Below are 20,308 nucleotides of genomic sequence, written 5' to 3'. Positions count from 1 at the left end.
TATAATGTGTTGGCATAGCAAGCGTGAAATACCTCTAAACATACCTCTATATATACTATATACTAAACTTTTGAGCCTTTCTTAAGCTCCTCCTGCCCTATGATCTTATCTTATCCTATCCTTCTACCAAAATATAAGGGTCTACTAGTCCATTGCTACTGATACTAAATTCAGCTATGTTTGAGTTAGTATCAGATTGTTGCATGAGGAGATGGCTTTGTCTTGTCATATTTTTAAAAGATGACTGCTAAAGTAAGCTGAACTCATCTTAATCACACACATGCTCACAGGCTGACTTGAGGTCAGGACTTTGCCTTTGGGCACGGACATTTGCAAAGAGAGCACAAAGTCCCCCTGTTTGAAATGCCCTATCCATGGGAACTATCTATGATCAACAGACACGCAACGAGTGGAACATCTTCAATTTATGCTATTTCCGTGAATGTAAATTGCATGGGACGAGTGCTTAGGGCATGTTTGAAGAACACTACAATGTGCTTTGGCAGATGTGTTATGAACTGCTGCCATTTTGCTCGAGTACTTCTGAAGGTCTGGAGATCACCTCTCCATGGAGACCACAGTGTTTCTCTAAACATCGTAAAACACAATGCACTCAGATTGTCAACCTGATTATTCTTCAGAGATGTATGTGACATGAGCCGCATGATTTAAAATTACAACCACTAAAGAGCAGTAAACTGAACAGTGTTCGGAACAGTAGTCAGATGGCGGGACTTGCACCCACGGTGCTCTGAAGATTCAACATTTCTAAATGGCTAAAAGTCTGAGCTTGCATTTAATTGCTTTCAGGGGAATGTGATTTTTCTCTGCATTCCTCGCAGATTATATTGCATTTCAACCACAACACAGAATTTCATTTCTCGCTCTCGTCATCCATTAGTTTTCCTCCTGTGCCTCGGACTCAGATCAAGAGGCTCATTGGTCAAAATTGCAACCAGCAGTCCAAACAAGAGAGTCTGGTCCAAGAAAGCTCCAAGTCTGGTAAACTTTGTAATCCCCCCATTAATTTTCCATGCCAATAAATCAAATCTCAACCACTGTTGTCTCGGCAATGACCTTTGACCCAAGACAAAAAAGGAGGTCAGTGCGCCCAATGTGAATTGTGAAAAGTAGGCAGCTATGTAAACACTATCAATTTCCCCACTGTAAGACACAGAGGCTGCACATTGAATCAAAGAATGCTTCAGAAGTCTGGAAGTCTGAGAGTCTAATGGTATTTCATTCATCAAATTCCCAGAGCCAGCTAATAGCTAAGGGCACTCAGTTTAACTCATCAGTCGGTTGTTGATGGTATATTTCGTCCCATGTGCAGACAAGAAGTTTGCCGGCCAACTATTTATTTCTTTTAACATGTGCACATAAGGAGGTGTGGAAACTGGACCAAGTATTGTTTTCCATAAGTGCTTTGTCGAATCTGTAAAACAAAACCTTTTGGAGTTTTTGATTGTGTCACCACATGGAATGCATTTCTGCTATTGCTTGAAATTGAAATATCTGTCAGTGTTACACATTGTGTAATAAAAAAAAATCCCACAACCATATTAAATAAGAGAATGATATTCTGACCTCAGGTTTTGCTATTTTTGAGGCGCCCCTATGCAGATATGCCTTTATAATAGCACATTTTCATTACCTTGATGAGTTAGCAGGGGAGGAGGGTATTAGGTCTTAATGGGGTTGTTATCATTTCCAGTCCATTACCAGCTAATGTTAGGATAAACACATCCACAGGTTGCAAATGTGTTCCCCCTATCATGTGCTTGTGAATGTGTTGGTAAACAGTGATCCTGGGGGTAGGGGGGTGGTTGGGGGCTGAGTGGGCCATCTCTCTGGCCCCTAATGATTGGTGTAGAGCAGGGGCAGAGAAGAGGAGAGAGGGGAGAGAGGAGGGAACTGGCCCTTGATGGAGTGAAGGGCCCCATGCTGCTAAACACTCTCTTTAATGTGTGGTCATGTGCGATTAAGGGGTGGTGTTTCCTAGGGCCCTGCTGGGAGACTTTCCCTGGGCGCTTGTTTGTCCCTCCTCCCGCCGCCTGGCTTCCTTACGAGAGGCCACTGGAAAGACGCTGGCACAATGCTGTTTAATGGGGGCCATATTAACAACACATGGCTGTGGCTTGACTGTAGTTATATTCTTGGTATAAAATGGTAGAATGAGCTCCCGAAGTGCTTTGAATGAATGAAATGTGCGTGGCTACTATATAACAACTACTTTCTCTTTTGTAGGAAGGAGTATGGGGGAATTAGGTGGGTATGCAAATTGTGTCATGGTTTGGTTTTGAAATCCTCATGGATTAAATGTATGCAGGTAGTGGACACTGTTTTTTTTCCCCCCGTTAATGCAAAGTCACTATTGAATGATGCATTGAAAAACAACTGTAGACCAACTGAGAGACATGTGAAAGTCTATCCATTAGGTTGAAATGAGCATCCTGAGTGAGTGCTGCACTTGTGCTCTTATTGACTAGAGATAATAAATAGTCTTTAAATTGTCCCTGAAATTGTGTCCAACAGTGATTACAACCGGTGCCATGCTGAGTCTGTGTACAATGTGGAGGGTAGTAGGGGGAGGCGAGAGAGAGAGAGAAAGAGAGAGTGAAAGAGAATGGGAGATTGATAGAGAACAGAGAAAGAGAGAGAGAGAGAATTTTGTGGGTTTGTTTTTGTTGTTCATATGTATTAGGTGTGTGTGTGTGTGTGAGAGAGAGATAGAATGTGAGTGTGTGTGTGAGAGAGAGAGTATGTGTGAGAGAGCAAGAAAGAGAGAGTGGATAGGACAGAGAGGCAGTGGTATTTTTGTCTGTTTTTGTTCTTTGTTTGTTTGTGTTGTGTTTATGCGGTGTGTGTGGGCGCACGAGAGTGAGAGTGAGAGAGAGGGAGAGAAAGAGAGAGAAGTACCCATTTAATCACAGGCTGCATATAGAGTAATGGCTGAAAGTGAGATATCCTTGTCGCGGTTGTTGAGGCCCAGGCTCTCGCAGTGGCCTTTCACACATCTCAGCCAGGATTTCATGAGTTGTCACTCGCCTTTTCAAATCCACTGGGGTCTCTCCCCTTGGCTCCTCTCCCATTGAATTGAGGTGAAGACAGGCCCCCTTTCATAATGTCTTTATTATGGATCCTCAGATTCTCCACAGATATTTGGAGAGGTAACAAACAGTGCCCCGAGACCCGCAGATAAAGAGGTCATTAACATGCTCTGGAAAAAAAGAAGGGAAAAAAGTATTGATTGACAGTGGAAGAGATCGTTTGCCACTGACATTAATTTCACCATGGTCATCGTCCCCCCACCCATGTACTGCAAACACAGGACCCTTGTCTGAAAAATGAGAGCGGTGACTGCAACAAAGTGTTGTTTGACATGAGCAGCGATAAGGAGATGCTGACACATGATTTGCATTTTTGTTTTATCTCGGGCCTTTGGAGAATATAAACATGCCACAGATAAAATGATATCTACACGAAAAAAGGCCCCGGAGTGGGAGCGTTTTGTTTTAAGTGAAAGGGCCTCTTTTTTAAGGGAGTGGAGGGGGGGGGGGGGGTCAGTTCTTTGCTCTTGGTTGTTTTTGTACATGTTGTTCATGTAAGAGGAATGAGGAACTGTTGTGCAGGAATGCTTACAGACACACACACACACACACACACACACACACAGTCACAGTCACAGTGACCAGTGAATGGTGCTGTGTTGACTTACCTCCAGATAAATGAATTGCCCTCTCAAAAGGTGAATTTAACTACAATGGACTTTGTGTAAAATGTATGGCTAGGTCTCTTGTATTGAAGTGTCTACCTATAATTCTCTTGTAATGGCTGCTAATTTATGCGATTGTTGGATGAACTTTTATTGATTGTAAAATAGCTACAATAATTACCCTGTCATCACCTGGATTGAGTCATTGTACTCACTTTTACGTTATGTCGAAGTTGTAACAGAAAATCAAATCAGGTCAAGTCAGAAAGTGAAGTCAACTTAAATACAGTCAGAATAATGACTGTAATATTTAACATGCTATGGCAACATGTGATGTTGTAGTTATGTTGTTTCTGTTGGAGCTAGACTAAAGTAGCCATACAAGAATAAGGATGTGGGCAGTTGGCAGCAGTCCCCCATAGCTGTACATCTTTTGAATCGGTGTTGTCATTTAGTACAATGTATTTTGTTAGTATTATCTGGTGCCAAGATGACACATTCAGTTATGAACATAAATATCTCACATCTGAGGGTCATTTCACCATACTGACTCAATCACATCAACTTTATTGTCTTTGAGAAATTGAGAAAAAGTTTAACCTTGTTATAGCAGCCAGCAATCCATCTGGCATGGAATGTATTTCTCAGATTTGACACCACTGTCAGAGGTAGGTTGTTGTCCTTTCACAAGTCGGAGGCATACAGTAGATTGACCAATATCATAGAGCAATCACTTTAAGAATAGACATCAATCCATCACTGTTAATTCTTTCTTTCTTAAAGCAGACATAGAATGGGAAACTGTTTTTACCTTAGCTTTGTTGAATAAGGAGAGTTCAGTGCATGGCCACAGAGTGATTGTGTACCCGGAAGTAGATGATCAGTTGTTTCCTCCTTCATAATCTCTGACTTTTAAAGGCCCATTTTAAAAAAAAAAAAAAAAAAAAAAAACGGGCCAATCTGACCAAAGACAGAAGTCGTTTTTACACTGAGATCGCACAAAATCCGATGAGAGGAGACGTCTTTAGGCCGCATCGTGTGTCTAAAAACAAAGCAAAATATTGACAGCCTGGTACTTCATACCGCAAGTGTACAAGCTGGCATATTGAGGAGCCAGGAGGCAGGACCAAAATGAAATGTGACATGCAACATTATGCAGGACACACATGGGAACGAACTATGCATGATTTTTTGAACTGGGGATTTTGCCATCACTAATTTTACCCCTATAACTTTTGACAACTGAAAATAAAATGTGACAAAATGAACAGAAAGCCTCTTCAATGTGCTTAATCACCATGTAGGCTAGACTGTTAATCAAATTATTGTATGAAAATAAAGTTGGCGAGACACTTCGTCCCGCCATTCTGCCTCAGTGTGTGTAAAAAGCAACGGTGTTCCGTGTATTCGGTACATACATTCATGGGAAACTCGGCAGTGTAAAAGGGGCTAGAGTGTGACGCCGAATACAGACACAAACCATCTCTCTGATCACCGCCCCCCTCCACTTGTTACGTTACCACTTTGAGTTGGGGATTCAGGTAGAGGTTGCTGTTATGAGGGGTCATTGCATAAAGCTCACTTAATTATTCATGTGAGTGCCAGAATAGCATGAAGGGCGCTAGATATCTGCTAAAATGGGCCATTCTATTGCCAAGCCTACTTATTGGGTTGTAAAAGGGCATGTAAAAATAGCATCTGACCATGTTTCTTGACATACTAAAGTTGCATACCTTCTGTTCACATCAGAGAACAATTTAAAATACTCCGTCCATTCATTCTATGTCTTATTTAAGAGAAGTTAACAGTGTCCACACAACAATGGGAGAAATGCATAAGTGGAAGACTTTTGTTCTAATTTGGTCTGTTGTACACATGACAATGGCGCTTTCAGGGCCTGAAAGTCAGAGTGGTCAAAGTATTTTCTGGGTTTGTTTGATGTGTTGCTAAATGTTATCAGTTGGGTGCCTGGAAGCCACACCATGTTTAGCAAATATTGACAAATAAGTAATTTATTGTATATGATTTATCTCTTTTTATAGTGCCATTAGTTTGATATTTATAATGTCGAGTTGTAGGCTATAACTTGCAGCATAGTTTATTCAAGAAATACAATTTCACTTGTTTTTGCAAATTCATGTAAATGTGCATTAGTTTTCAAAATGTTGTCATAAGAATTCAAAATGTTGTCTAAACATTCCATCATTGGGTAAACAGCCCCATTGTCTCCTCAACATGAAGACCATCAATCCGTATTATTATTATTTGAGTGCTTCTATGTAATTGTTTGGAGTAGTATAAACACAAGGCATTGTCTTTATGATTGCCACTTAAAATTCCTGTAGACAACTTTTATTTGTATCTTTGTTAGCGCTCTCCCATGTCCACATCCACGGATGAGGTGCACTTGAGCAAGGCACCTAACCCCCAACTGCTCCCTGGCCGCCCTAACAAGGGCTGTCCACTGCTCTATCTGTCTGTGTGTGTATTGTGTGTGTGTGTGTGTGTGTGTGTGTGTGTGTGTGTGCGTGTGTGTGTGTGTGTGCTCCATCTGAGTTCACTGATCCTAGTGTGTGTGTGTGTTTGTGTGTGTGTGTGTATGAGCACTGGCACCTTCCTCTGGGCTGAAATAAAGTAACTGAACTTAAAACTTTGTTATCTGTACACACATACACTGTACACAAGTGTTATCTGAAATAGTCTGAAATATCATATGGTACCGCTATCAACATGCTGAATGAGAAAAAAATGAATGAGAATGCATTTCGTGGGGTGCAAATGAGATTGACTTCATTATGAGGGGTATTCTTTTTGGTTAGGGTACAAATAGCATATCGGTATTCATCGATGACAAACAGGCTGGCCTCACAAGGTTGATATGCCATGGCTCTGAAGAGGCTCTCACAAAAAAGTGCTCTTCTTTCTGTTCTCTCTGGAGGCTGAGGCTTCTTTCTCTCTCTCTCTCTCTCTCTCTCTCTCTCTCTCTCTCTCTCTCTCTCTCTCTCTCTCTCTCTCTCTCTCTCTCTCTCTCTCTCTCTCCCTGTCTCTCTCCCCCCTTTATTCAGAGCTTTGGCCCGGTCGAGCTCTCCCGCTGCCAAAGAGGACATGCTGCACTTGTAGGGAGTGCTGAGGAGTCAACCAGCACTGACAGGACACTGCGCTTGTGGATGTGCTGAGTGTTTGTGAGGGGAAGGGAAGAGAGGAGACAGGAGGAACTGAGGAGTGGGTGGGTGAGGTGGGAGGCAGAGAGTGTGTGGAGGTGTGTGTGTGTGTGCGGGTGGGTGGGGGGTCACTATGATAGGGCCTTGAGTCCTACCAGCTGCACCCTGTCTTTGAGGTACTGTTTGGGGGGGGAGAGGGGGGGTGCGGCAGAGAGAAGGAGACAGGCGTAGCTCAGCGACGCTGGCAAATGCTGGCTCACAAACTTTTCCCCTGCCTCTCCCTTTGATTGTCCTTGGACATCTGCCTGGCCCTCCCATCAGGAATGTGTGGCAGCTGTTTGCTGCGAGTGGCTGGGCCGTGTGAATCCGGGCCCTCCGCACGGGGCCCGGCTTAATGAATTGAGCCAACTCAAACTGGGTCGCCAGGGACACCGGGGCCCCAGCAGCACCGCACAGGGCCCCGGCCTTCAAGGGCTGATGTGGTGTTGGGCGAGAGAAGAGGGAGGCTGGGAAATGTATATTACCGAGGTTAACCATTTGCCCTGGTGATGTAATTGGCTTAAATCGTCTAGCAACTGGATTTGTGAGTGTGTGTGTGTGTGTGTCTGTGTGTGTGCATGCATTTATATGTATATTTGTGTGTGTCTGTATGTGTGTGTGTGTGGGTGGGTGTGTGTGTATGTGTGTGTGTGTGTGTGTGTGTGACTTATCCCTCCTATCCTCATTCTCTATGACCCACGTGCTGCAGCAGCACAGCAAGTTCAGCCGTTATGTTCCTCTGAAGGTGGCAATGTCTGCTTCAGACGTGTCTCTGTGTGTGTTTGTGCCTTTAGATGTCTGGACATATTTATATTTGCAAGAACCACACAATTTCCCATGCATGTACCGTCATGTAAACTTGACAGTATAAACAACAATTGTAACCGCCCCACAAATAAGCCCAATTTTACACCAATTTGGAGACGGACACCCAGAAAGTGTCAGTCTTGATTTTTCCATAGTGCATTACACTAACTTTCCATCATCACAGCTCAACTCTTCAGTGGCCTCGTGAATCACCTACAGCCGTCCATTAGGATAGAAGTACGGAGCGTGATTTGAAAGAAAAGGCCCTGAGAGGAGAGCGCTGAGCGCTGGCGAGCCTGCACTGAGCCCCGAAGAGGAATGTGAAAAGGGGGTGATCCTCTCTGTTCTCTGCGAGTCGACAGTGACAGTGTTTACTCAGTGTAGCTTATCTCTGCTGAGAAAGAGAAACAGCGACAACAGTGGAAGAGTGTGTGTGTGTGTGTGTGTTAGTATATATGTGTGTGTATGTATGTATGTGTGTGTGTGTGTGTGTGTGTGGGGGGGGGGGGGGGGGGGGGGGAATCATGCGCAGTGCACAGCTGCCACTGAGAGAACTGATGAATGTGTAGAGGAGGAGATGGGAGGAGGAGGAGGAAAGGAGAGAGGCTGTCATGTCTGTGGGAGACATAAATGAGAATCAAACTTTCCTTGCATGTTGCAACTCTTTAAGTTTGTGCCAAACCGCCTTTGCTTCAGCACTCCTTTTTGTAAGTACCAAACTGCCCTTTACATAAACATGCTCCTTTTGGCTGTTAGAAATCCATCAGATGGTCCACCTAAACAAGCTCATGCGTATCTGATCACAACCATTCTGCATCTCATTACCTTTGGCTTATACTACAATTTACTATTGCAATATGTACGTTTCGCACATTTCAATATGTACGTATCGCACATTTCTGAAACACCCTTACATATAGGTCTGTAGAAGGAGGGAGTGCCTCACATGTTCTAGTATTGCATTTGCAGGTTTGTACATTGTGCTGAGTAGGTTCTAGCCCCCACTCTTATATTATTGTCTGAGTAAAAAGGCAATGTGCAACGTGATTTGTTCAATCACTTATAAAATATGCTTCTTATGTTTGTTTTTTTTCTTCTTCTTCTTTCTTCGTGCTTAGGTCCATGCACTCAGGGAAAGTTGTCTTTTTTCCAGGAATACTTGGAGAACTTTAAAGTGGCCTTTTCTTCCCTTGGGATTACTGTTGGAAGTTCTGTGGTTTGAATTATCAGGCCACACACAGACACACACAGACACACACACACACACAGAGTCTTCATGCAAACAAACTTCTCACCAACACAGAGCAAGTCAGCAAAGACACAGTGGCAAAGGCTAGAATTACAAAGGTGTGAGTTGTCTAAAGATGGGGATTCCCTGATGGAGGGAGGAATGCTTTGATTTTTCTCACTTTGCTCCTTTAAAGCAGAGGAGAGGTTAAGATCTCGGTGTCCCGGCGCATCAGAGCTTTTGAATAAAGTAGACGAGGGGGATTACCGATAACGTGGGCAGTCCTCCATCCTCCAACAAGACGTGCTGGCAAGAAAGAGCCAGACACTGACTGGGAGGGAGGTAGAGGAACCTGATGTGCCTGCCTGCTTGTTTAAAAGAGGGGATTAGATGAAGAGGACGCAGAATTAAGGAAAGCAAATAAGAGAGGAGAGCCTCAGCTCCCCTTCAAACGGACACATTAAAGAAGGGAACGTTTTCTTTTTCCTCCTCCTTTTTTTCTCTTGCTCACCCTTTTCGGGAGGGGGAGTGGTGGGGGTGTGTTGGTGGGTGGAAGCTTGTGTATTACATGCCTGGAGGTTTTGGGTTTCGCATAGTTTGGTTTATTGCAACCATGCAGATAAAAGTTTGTTTGAGCTGTGGTTACCTCCCGACATGTTACAGCGTCTTAATATAATTTAAAACACGAAGATCAGAGGATGTCATTTGTTTCCTCATCTTGTTAAATGTGTTATGTACAGTAATGTGGGGGCAGCACACAGAGTGCTGCTGTTTGGGAGCGTTGTTTTTCATATTGTTGTTTTATCTCCTCCTTTAGTGCATCTATGCTCAGGGAGCCGCGTCTCAGGGCCCCACACTGACCATGATGTGTTGTTTAAAAACCAATCAGAAACTAACTAGTCCCCAGTTGTTTGTTTCTGCCCCAACACTTGAGAGATCCCAGATGTTGTGGAAGGTAGGGAGTCGATTGTTTATACAGCGGCGAATCCTCTCCAAACACACACATTCTATCAGCCCGCACGGCTATCTGTCAGGGGAGGCAGAAGTTACAGTTTTTTTCTGAAGTCGAGCAGACACAAAAGCCCTTCGGCAGCAAATTACAACTCCCTCCCCACCTGCTGAATCCAGCGCGCTGCGGCTCCGAGCACAGACGCTAACCTGCCTGCCTCCGATCGATCGGTTGTTGTTGCAGCTGTGCTCGGCTTGATGGTTTATTTAAGCGCCTCCACATGCTTGTCGAAGGGAAAAGCAGCTGAATACATAAAACAGACTCTCAGAACCACTTTGTGGTCCGGCCTACAAGTAAATGGAATAATAAAATCCAAATGGTGTCATCCTATTTTCTGGGGCTTGTAAAAAAAAGGTCCAGTGGAGTCTCTCAATTTTACCGATATGATTGTAATGCATGCATGTCTATGTGTGTGTGGAGGGATCTTTGGATGTACACCTTTGGATGTGTGTGTGTGTGTGTGTGTGTGTGTGTGTGTGTGTGATAAAGGAGGGTTTGTATGTGTCTGTTTGGGCAAGAGTTTATGAGGGCTAGGTTAGAATGGGTAGGGTGAGAGTTCATGCATGTGGTCAGAAAGATCAACTGCCATGACGGATCTAATTGCCTATCAGCATGTCTTACAAAATGACAGTAAACCATGGCTCATGTGTTGAAATATATATTAAAGAATATGTATATATATATATTAGTGCTGTCAGTTAAACGCGTTATTAACGGCGTTAACATAAACCTATTTTAACGGCGTCAATTTTTTTAACGCGAGATTAACGTTCTTTTTGGTTAAACAAACTTTGTAGTTTTTTCACATGCTGTTGCAACAACTAGTAACGTTAGAACAACTACGGAAAAGAAACGATCAAAAGAAAGAACAACTACGGGAAAAGATGACTGATGTAATGGAAACCTATGATGCATCAAAGTGGGAAGGGCTTATACTTACTAAATCTTGAAACAAACGTGAATAAAAGGCACAAAATAAGGTTGGTGTAAGTTATCTGTGTGTTTGACCATGTTCCTATGGTTTGCTCTTTCTAGTTTACAGGAGTGTCACGAATGTATCGATAGGCACAGTCAAACTGCCCGTGGCTGACTATAACTAAGTTCAGCAAGCTTAACTTTACATGTCATAACATCAACTTACTAAACATGTCACACATTCATTCTGTCACTTGTAATACGAACGTAGCCTATTTCCTACAACTACAGTAGGTGAGATAATTGGCTATGTTATACTGAAGTTCCACAGTTAGCTAGCTAGCAAGCTAACCGTTTTGCATGGGATAATATGGTAAGTGTACATGCTAAATTTGTTCTCAACATGGGGTATTGCAAACGAATTAGGTTGGTAATGTACATAGTTTCGACATGAGTAAGTTACATAAACATAATTCTTCATAACTGCCGTGTTAGTAAAATGATTGAATTTCCTGTGAATTAAAAATAGATGTAACGTCAACGTGTGATTACTAGCTGTCTATCAATGATATAATGTTAACTTGTTTTCCTCTAAAATGGGACGTGATGCAGATTAAATGTATCTTTATGATGATGCGCCGTTAGTAGGCTACGTAAAGGCATGCTGCACACACTTGTTTGGGCTTACGAGCCGGCCAAAGAGTAGCCTAGCCTAGGCTGACGCATTAAATGTGTGCCGCCAAAGATTCTTTCACCGTCACTTGTTCTGTTATCAACATTCCTCTTTGGCTGCTACTATTTGCGATGCACTCTGCTTTCGACATTCATTTACATTAGATTCTGCACACCAGCATCGCACTTTGGCGCCGTGTAAATCACGATTCAGTTATATTTGGTCGACGCTGCTCCATAAAATCCATTGTTCATCCAGTGTTTGCCTGTTAAAAACTTCGGCGCTGATGTGTGTGGCAAGTGACAGTGCACCATAGACTGTAGGCCTATAAAATGGCAATGCACTCATGTTAAAAACTTCCTTATTTTCAACTGAACTCAAAGATAATGAATAAAGTATGAAAATAATGTTTTCTGTTTGTTATTCCCTTTATAATGTGTGTAGGCCTACATTTTGTGCACGCACTTCTGCGGTAGCATTTATTTCAGTTTATATCAGCTAAATTTCTGAAGAATATTGTGTTGCCTCGGTCTGCTGCACATCTTTTGAAATTTGATTTGATATAATCAAATAGACCTACGTCTTAAAGTTCAGTTAATAAAGTAACTTGCTTTGCTTTCATTTGAATCTCAATCAAGATACACAATAATTGATTTATTGTTAATATGGACTCCTGGAAAGTTCAGAAATGTAAAATAATAGAATTTTAACCATATGATAAATATGTGATTAATCGTGATTAACTATAGGAATTCAGCGATTAATCGCGATTAAAATGTTTAATTGTTTGACAGCACTAATATATATATATATATATATATATATATATATATATATATATATATATATATATATATATATATATATATATATATATATATATATATATATATATATATATATATATATATGTGTGTGTGTAAAGTATACAATAAAATGTAAATGTAAGTAAAAAATACCAGTTCCATCTTTAGGGGTTGGGGCTGGGAAGGGAGGACTTCCAGCATCAAAGGTTGTATGGTAATGCTTATGCCTCAGCTGTTCTTCTTGGTATCCGCCACCAGAACGCTGGGCCTGATAAACCCTGTGCTCTCAGAGCTTTAGAGGGCTTTATTGTTACTGCTGGAACTTCTGCAGGATCCTGTTTACTGTAATGGCAACTCAGCAGGAAGGATGGATAATCCCTTCTAAGTTTTAAGACAAATTTTGCTCATGTGTTTATGGTCGGATATGTGCACAGGATCTGCTGTGCATTCCACAATAACAGTCTGTTTTTTGGTGAGAAAAAATGGGGCAAATATGTTTAAGGAAGCTAGCGAGAAAATAAATGGGCAGCATTACAAAAGAATCAAAACATGCGTGACTTAGGGAGCATGCCACACAGGTCATTGACTACTGTAATGTCTTTTTTTGCTAGCCAAGAGGTCCGCTCCATATTGAAATGCACTCTTGCATGGCGGCGCACAAAGAAGGATCCTTTTAAGCAATCAGAGCATGGATTAGCTTGTTTGAACTATGCCAAATATTTGTAAAAATGTACACCTGTTCTGAAGAAGTAGGTAGCTGTGCATCGTGACGTAGGGATAGATTACATTTAATGATGTCAAATCATTTCTAACGCAACATTTATCAACACAAATATACACATAAACTGCATTTTTAGTTCATCCCTAACACAGGTTGTGTTTTTTTTCTCCCTGAAAACATTATCCAGTGCAAACATTTGTTAGTTGTGCAATGCAGTTGAAATTATTTTTATAGAACATAAAATTACAGTTACTGCCCAAGGAAGTGGGTACTGTTCAGGAGCTTCCCTCCTGTACAACTCATGATTTTTTCGGTAGATGACACACTGGTTGTGTGCTGTGTAAACACTCTAGCCAACAGGAGCAAAGCTCTGATTGCCCACTGAGATGGGCAGCAGGGACTGAGACTAGCTGGGCTGGGCTGAGCCTGAGGTGAAGCCCAGAGCTGTCAGCACCGCATCAAGGTCGAGCCGTGACTTTCCATCAAGTGGGGTCACAGCGCAACACCACGCGGCTTCCTCCCTCGCGGAGACAAGGATGTGTTCTGCACTTCCTGCCCGCATGGTCCCCAACAGGAAATGAACCACAGGGGGCGGGGTGGGATATGTGGGGGATCCTGCACATTTACTTCAGTCGAGAGGACAGGAATGCTGAGACAGTCTGAGTCATTTTTTTTTTAAACTAGTCAGTCAAACACACACACACACACACACACACACACACACACTCCCGGTAGGACCCAAACAGATTGTTATGTTCCCTGTAGTGGAGCTGATTCATGCAAATGAGTGACAAGAAGTGGGTGAGGTCATCAGGAAGGCAGGATGTTTGGCGCTAATGCAATTTATCGTACACTGATGTGAGGTGTCACGCTTAATTCCATCCACACTCACAGAAATGCTATCCGCATAGCTTTGTGTGGAAAAAACACATCTATGTCAAAGTTTATGTGCAACGCTGTGCATAGTGGGCCATCAAAGGTAAACGCTAGAACTTATTTTTAAAAACGATATGGACGACAAAGCATCGCTTTGTTTTTAATTGGAGTCATTTTTATGCTACATGCAGGCACATAACTTCTGTTTGTAGTATGAAGAGGGTGAGTTCATTTTCTGCGGTCCAGGGTACAGTATCCAAGGTTATGGATCAATTAAGTTCCAGAACCATAGCAAGCCAGAAATCATAAATAATGTTTCCTTCATGGAAAATCCAAGCTTGAAAATTAGGTTTTATTTCTTATCATAAATAGACTGTGCATTTAAAAAAAAGGCCATGTTCTATTCTTATTTTATATCATGGCCTTTTGCTTGTACTCAGCAGACCCCTAATTTAAGTTTACAGTGCAGTTTAAAAAAAGAGAACACTGCACAGTTTGTCTGGTAAGTACATGTGAAATATTACTTTCATTTCATATAAAACAATAATGGACAAAAAAGCTAGGGCCAATTCCAAAAGTGCAAGTAAGCAGGATTGTGTTCCCCTTTGCTGTCAATTGTCAAACAGTTTCATTTGACTTCTGTAGCCCTTGGAAACAACAAAGGTACGTCTTGCAAAAGAGCCAGACGCTCTGATATTTGGGATATTTCTGTGAAGCCCCCAGAGAATGAGCTTGCCCCAGAAAACGCTGAGGGCTGAAAAATATTATGAGAGTACCACTGTTTATGCAGACCTTAGGTTCAGAGCTAGGGAAGAGAAAAGAGTCGCTATAGCCCTGTCATATGCAGGCAACACCTCACTTTAACAGAACTGGTGTTATATAAAATCATATGATGGATTTAACTTGAAATTAGTGCTTAGCAGAAGTTATATCATATTTTTGTTCTCTCTCGCTCTCTCTCCCTGTCTCTCGCTGTGATAATTTGAAAAAATAATGTATGAGGCAAGATGATTATATAACATCTACCAAATTCAGGAGCTATAAACAATTTCCGAAATGTCTTTTTTAAAATGCTGTTGTCATGAGAACAGAACCCTATGTTAGTGACCGAGAAGCAGACTGCATGATGTGGAGTTGACTATTGATCATGTGTTTACAGGTAGGTTGCATGGGGTTTAATGTTATTCTAAACTTTAGGCTAAACTACTTAGTCTAATTTAATGAATGAAAATTATATTTTTATTCAAAAGAAAATGAAAGACACACATAAAAACAGACCAAATGTGATTTGAAAGAGATTGCTAACCTTTCTCTCCATGAAGGTGAAGTTTCTGTAAACCTGCAAGTAGACCTGCAAACAATATAATGTAACATTACTGCAGGAGAATAATATCTCATATACACTTCAAGGTGCTGCTATGAGACCTATAGGACCATTGCACAGTTTTCATGCATCTCTCTGTTGTCCTTTTCAGTACACATATACACACACACACACACACACACACACACACACACACACACACACACACACACACACACACACACACACAGGTAATTTATATCCATACACGTATCAGCTATTAGCAATAGCCTCCTAAAACATCCAGGCGTCCGGCTCTTGGCTCTTAACCTTGATAGTGTGCCATCACTTCTTGTACCTGATACTATTGTGGACGGCGTGGTTAGCGCTGGGAGTGTGTAGCCCCGGTGCGTTTCTGACAGCCTTCCTAATTACCTCCAGTATTTACAGTGCTCTGCCCGTCCGCAACTGATTTCTCCATTATCCTGACAGTCAACAAACTGGTCCCATCAGAGCGCCCCGACACAAGGCTCTCCTGGGGCAGGCCTGGGCTGGGGTGACCACAAATCGCCTCTGCATTAAAAGTCAGTATGTAATAACTGCCTTCAGCTTTATCGCTAAAAGAAGCTGTGAAGGGGGGTGGGCAGGGTGGACTTTGTTCTGCTTTATTGACTGACCACCTGCACCCCCCCCCCCCCCCCCCCTCCATCACACACACACACTGTGTTAGCAGATGTATTATTTAATGGTCTTAGAAGGTTCTTGTGTGATAGTCTTTGTGTGTGTTGGTGTGTGTGTGTGTGTGTTTATATGTTAGTCCATCTTCCTGTTAGACCCCAAGTATTTCTGATCTGCTATTACTTATATTGCTTCATCCAGTGTCTCATATTAAATCCTTATGCGTGCAGATAGAGGCATCTTTCCTTTGGGCAATGGGAAGTGGGTGTGGGAGCGTGCGTTTTGAGGATGCAGTTGAGACCAAGAGGCTGGCTGATACAGCGGAAGTGTTTGGGGGGAAAATGAGGCGGGAACACTGTGAGAAAATATCACTGTAGTCTCCACATACTCTTAGTCTCACACACACACACACATTCACATTCACACGAAGCTGACAACTCTCACAGTTTCTCTTACTCACTTTATTAATCATGTGTCTCCATGATCCCATCCCAGGATTCAACACTAATGTATGCACTGAAAAGATTGATAGTGTGTTCTCTCTCTCTCTCTCTCTCTCTCTCTCTCTCTCTCTCTCCCCTTTATTCAGAGCTTTGGCTCTGTCTCTCTCAACATTTCTGTCTTTGTTTTATCTTGGATTGTGTGGACACCTGAGTCAGTGGAAAAAAGAAGGGAAAAAGAAAATTTGGGATACAAATGACAACTTCTCTCCCCCACCAACTAAATGGCTGAAATGAGACGTTGAGAGCTGGCCTCTGTTCGTCACACCAGTGCTGCCACTGCTGCAGATGAGGAGCACTGGCTAACTGCGGGGAGGAGGGGTGGAGGACGAGGACCTGCGGCTCTGAGACACTGACCTGGAAGAAATGTGTCTTTCCAGGTCACGTGCACAGTGCGGCGAGGGTCATCCTCATTAGGGATGCTGGCGCACATGTGTACACTCTCGCGGCCCTGTGTCTGGGCTGGTTCAAGCCTGTGGCTAGGTCTCTCTCTCTCTCTCTCTCTGATGTTATTTGTAGCAGCAGAACTCTCAAGAGGACTCTCTCTCCCTCTCTATCTCTCTCTCTCTCTTGCTCTTCTCTGTTTTTTTATCAGCCAGCAGGCATTAACAACAGCAAAGGCACTTGAAGTTGACTCTTCATGTGAGTGTTTCCCCAGCACCAGCCCTTTGAATTTGCTCAGAGGGACGTGTGTGTGTGTGTGTGTGTGTGTGTGTGTGTGTGTGTGTGTGTGTGTATATAAGTATGTGTTTGTTTGTATTTATTACATGTTATTACATGTAATTCATACAATATATACCACACACACTATCAATCAAGCATCTCAACTGAAAAATATTAAATGTATTTCTGGATAATTAAGAAACATTAATGACTAAAATTCAATTATAAACTGGAATATATTTGCAACAGTCTCCAACAATACCTGTCAAGAAATGGTGTCCACAATGTCTCTGTCCATCAGCCATCAGTAACATCAACTCATCAACCTCGGCAGCTAAAGACTCAAAAAGGCTGTTTGACCAGTTGAAAGGTCACTCTCCCTCCTCATGGGCACATTTACATAACAGTAAGCTCAGCGCCTGGATGACCATATAGAGGTGACCACAGCCAGTTCCCTAGTCATCTCTATAGGGCTTGTCAAGGCTCTTCAGGATTGGTTGTCTATGCCGAGGGTAAAAGAGGTTAAACCTTTGACATTTGCTTTGACACAAGGCCTCTATTTTTATGCTTAGTGTCCTCTGCCAATTACGTTTTCTTTTTCCTTTTTTTCTGCTCGCTGTATAGGAGTATCAAGTTGCAAATGTCACAGTTTTAATGTCAGCAATAGAATGGACTTTGTTATGAGGGACATTGTGTGTGCGTGTGGGTGTATTTGTGTATGTGTGTGTGTGTGTGTGTGTTTGAGCAAGTGGTTGGTATTTATGCGTCTGTATTAGTGAGTGAGTGTGTGTCCCTGTCCTCTCTTGCTGACCTCTGTTACTGCAATTTAGCCGTCCCTCTGTATTACCAATTTGCCATCTGTGTGGCACTGTACGAAACATGCCGCCAAGCCCTCGCTGCATCCAAATATAATCATCAAGCCAATTATCCTGACATTCCTGACGCGTGGCGCGTCGAAGATAAACAGGCTAACTAAATATCAGAAGAGGTCGGGCTGACACCACAAAAAGCCAAACACTTCCTTGAGTCAAAGCGCAACATGACAAACAGGCCTCACAACAACCACCAGTATCATTTTTTCGAACACTTTGTGGGGGGGAAAATGCAGGTTGTGATATGAGCTACTCATAATAAATGTCAATGGCCATTTCATAGATTATAGCAGGGACTGCCAAGGCTTGGAGAGCTGGATAGCTGTCGTGATCTTTAACAATATGAGCTGCTGAAAAAAATGACTGAATTTCAGTTTTGTTTGTTTTCCATGGCATGAATAAATTGGCCTTGACTGTGTACATAAATGAATCATCCTGCGGTGCACATTTTGTTGAAAGTCTCTGATTGTTTTTTTTTTGTATGCGTTCTTTAGAGCGATATTTGCATACCTTATAAAGTAGTTACACATGCATATCCATTCACCAAGTTGGTTGTGAAGTTTAAACTATCTGTCGCTTTGTGACGGTTACATGTTAATGGTCTGATAGAAGTGCTGACAGTAGCAGCATGTTACAGTGTGAAATAGCTTCTTGTACTGTTAGACTGCATTTGGACCACTGTGATTTTACAATGCCAATGAGTGGATTTTGGCCATAGCAATCATCTATTTAGAACTAGTGATTACAGTTTGTCCAGTAAGTTCATAAAAGACTCAATGTCAATGGGGCAGGCGTGGCCTACTGGTTAGCGCTTCGGACTTGTAACCGGAGGGTTGCCAGTTCGAACCCCGACCAGTAGGCATTGCTGAAGTGCCCTTGAGCAAGGCACCTAACCCCTCACTGCTCCCCGAGCGCCGCTGTTGTTGCAGGCAGCTCACTGCGCCGGGATTAGTGTGTGCTTCACCTCACTGTGTGTTCACTGTGTGCTGAGTGTGTTTCACTAATTCACGGATTGGGATAAATGCAGAGACCAAATTTCCCTCACGGGATCAAAAGAGTATATACTTATACTTATATGTGTGTCAGAAAGAAGTCTCTATAGACCCTTTCAAGAGAGTTCCATTATCAGCATCATAGTTGGCCCCACAAGACTTCATTTTTAACATTCGATATGTTATCTTAATGCAGAGGAAGTAGATTGGGTCCCAAATAGAACGTTCAAGCATTGTTTTTGTTTTTATTGTTGAAAGGGTCTATATGTTTTAGTAATCAACACCTGGAAATTAGATCCACAATTTAGCATAAATTCATGTTCTGTTTCCAACCATTAATAACTATTAAGACACATTGGTGTATTCTACACAAAAATAGACACAAACAACACAAACTGTTTTGGAGGTCCAACTTGTTTCCCATAGGCAGTAAAATAATAAATCCAGCTCTTCCTTAAAAGCAAAGTGATAAAAGCTCTTTGGAGTGGCTGTCCTCTGAGGGATCAGTTTAAACTACGAATGCCCCCCTCCATCGAGGGGCGAACTAACACACTGTAACTTTGCGACAACATAATGTTTAATAGGCCAAGTGCAACAATAACACTGTTGAAGTCTGCCATGGACAGCATACCATTCCAAAACCTGGATTCTTAAAACGTGAGCATGGCAATCAGCTCAGGAGAGTTTCTGGTGAACTCATCGACCATACATTTAGTTAATAGGTCAGGAAGTCTCGCGGTCCGAGGGCCGCTCGGCGTTTCGACACATAAAACACGGCCCAGAGGGAGCCAAGCTGATAGTTGAAGTTTTAAAATTGTTGGAGTATTACAGAGAAGAACCCGAGGGAGGGAGGCTAAAAGGTCATGTGTTTGGTGCCGCGTTTTAAAACTTAATAAAATGTTAACGGCTCTCTTTCCCCTCCCTAAAGTATCAACTTGTTTTATTATCTTAGCCGAAAGTCCTTTTTAGGGAGGAAAATTCCAGAGAAGTGGTACTTCAAATGTAACTATAATTCACCCCTTTCCCTTTAGGGAGGGATAGCAGTTTAGTGGCAGGGTAATTGTCGTCAATATTCAAGTGTTCAAGTGGCTCCCTATGGCATTGCTGACCAAAATTATTGATTTTTTATCTTCCCTGGTCGCATTGACTTACAGTGCTATATGTAACAGATTTGTTTTAATTAAGTGTGCAAACAGCGTGGAAATTGGATTGTCGAGCGAGTGGAACTGAAACCGTAATATTACTAATTGCTGTCGCTGTGCCCACTTGTTACTGTGCGACTCTGTTCGTATCAATAATTAGTAGCGCTCTTTTTGAGGAGCTGTGACCAAACAGCATCTACCGTCTTTT

The sequence above is a fragment of the Alosa sapidissima genome, chromosome 11 (assembly GCF_018492685.1).
Source record: "Alosa sapidissima isolate fAloSap1 chromosome 11, fAloSap1.pri, whole genome shotgun sequence".
NCBI classification, from domain to species: Eukaryota; Metazoa; Chordata; class Actinopteri; order Clupeiformes; family Clupeidae; genus Alosa; species Alosa sapidissima.
This window is presented reverse-complemented; position numbering follows the sequence as displayed.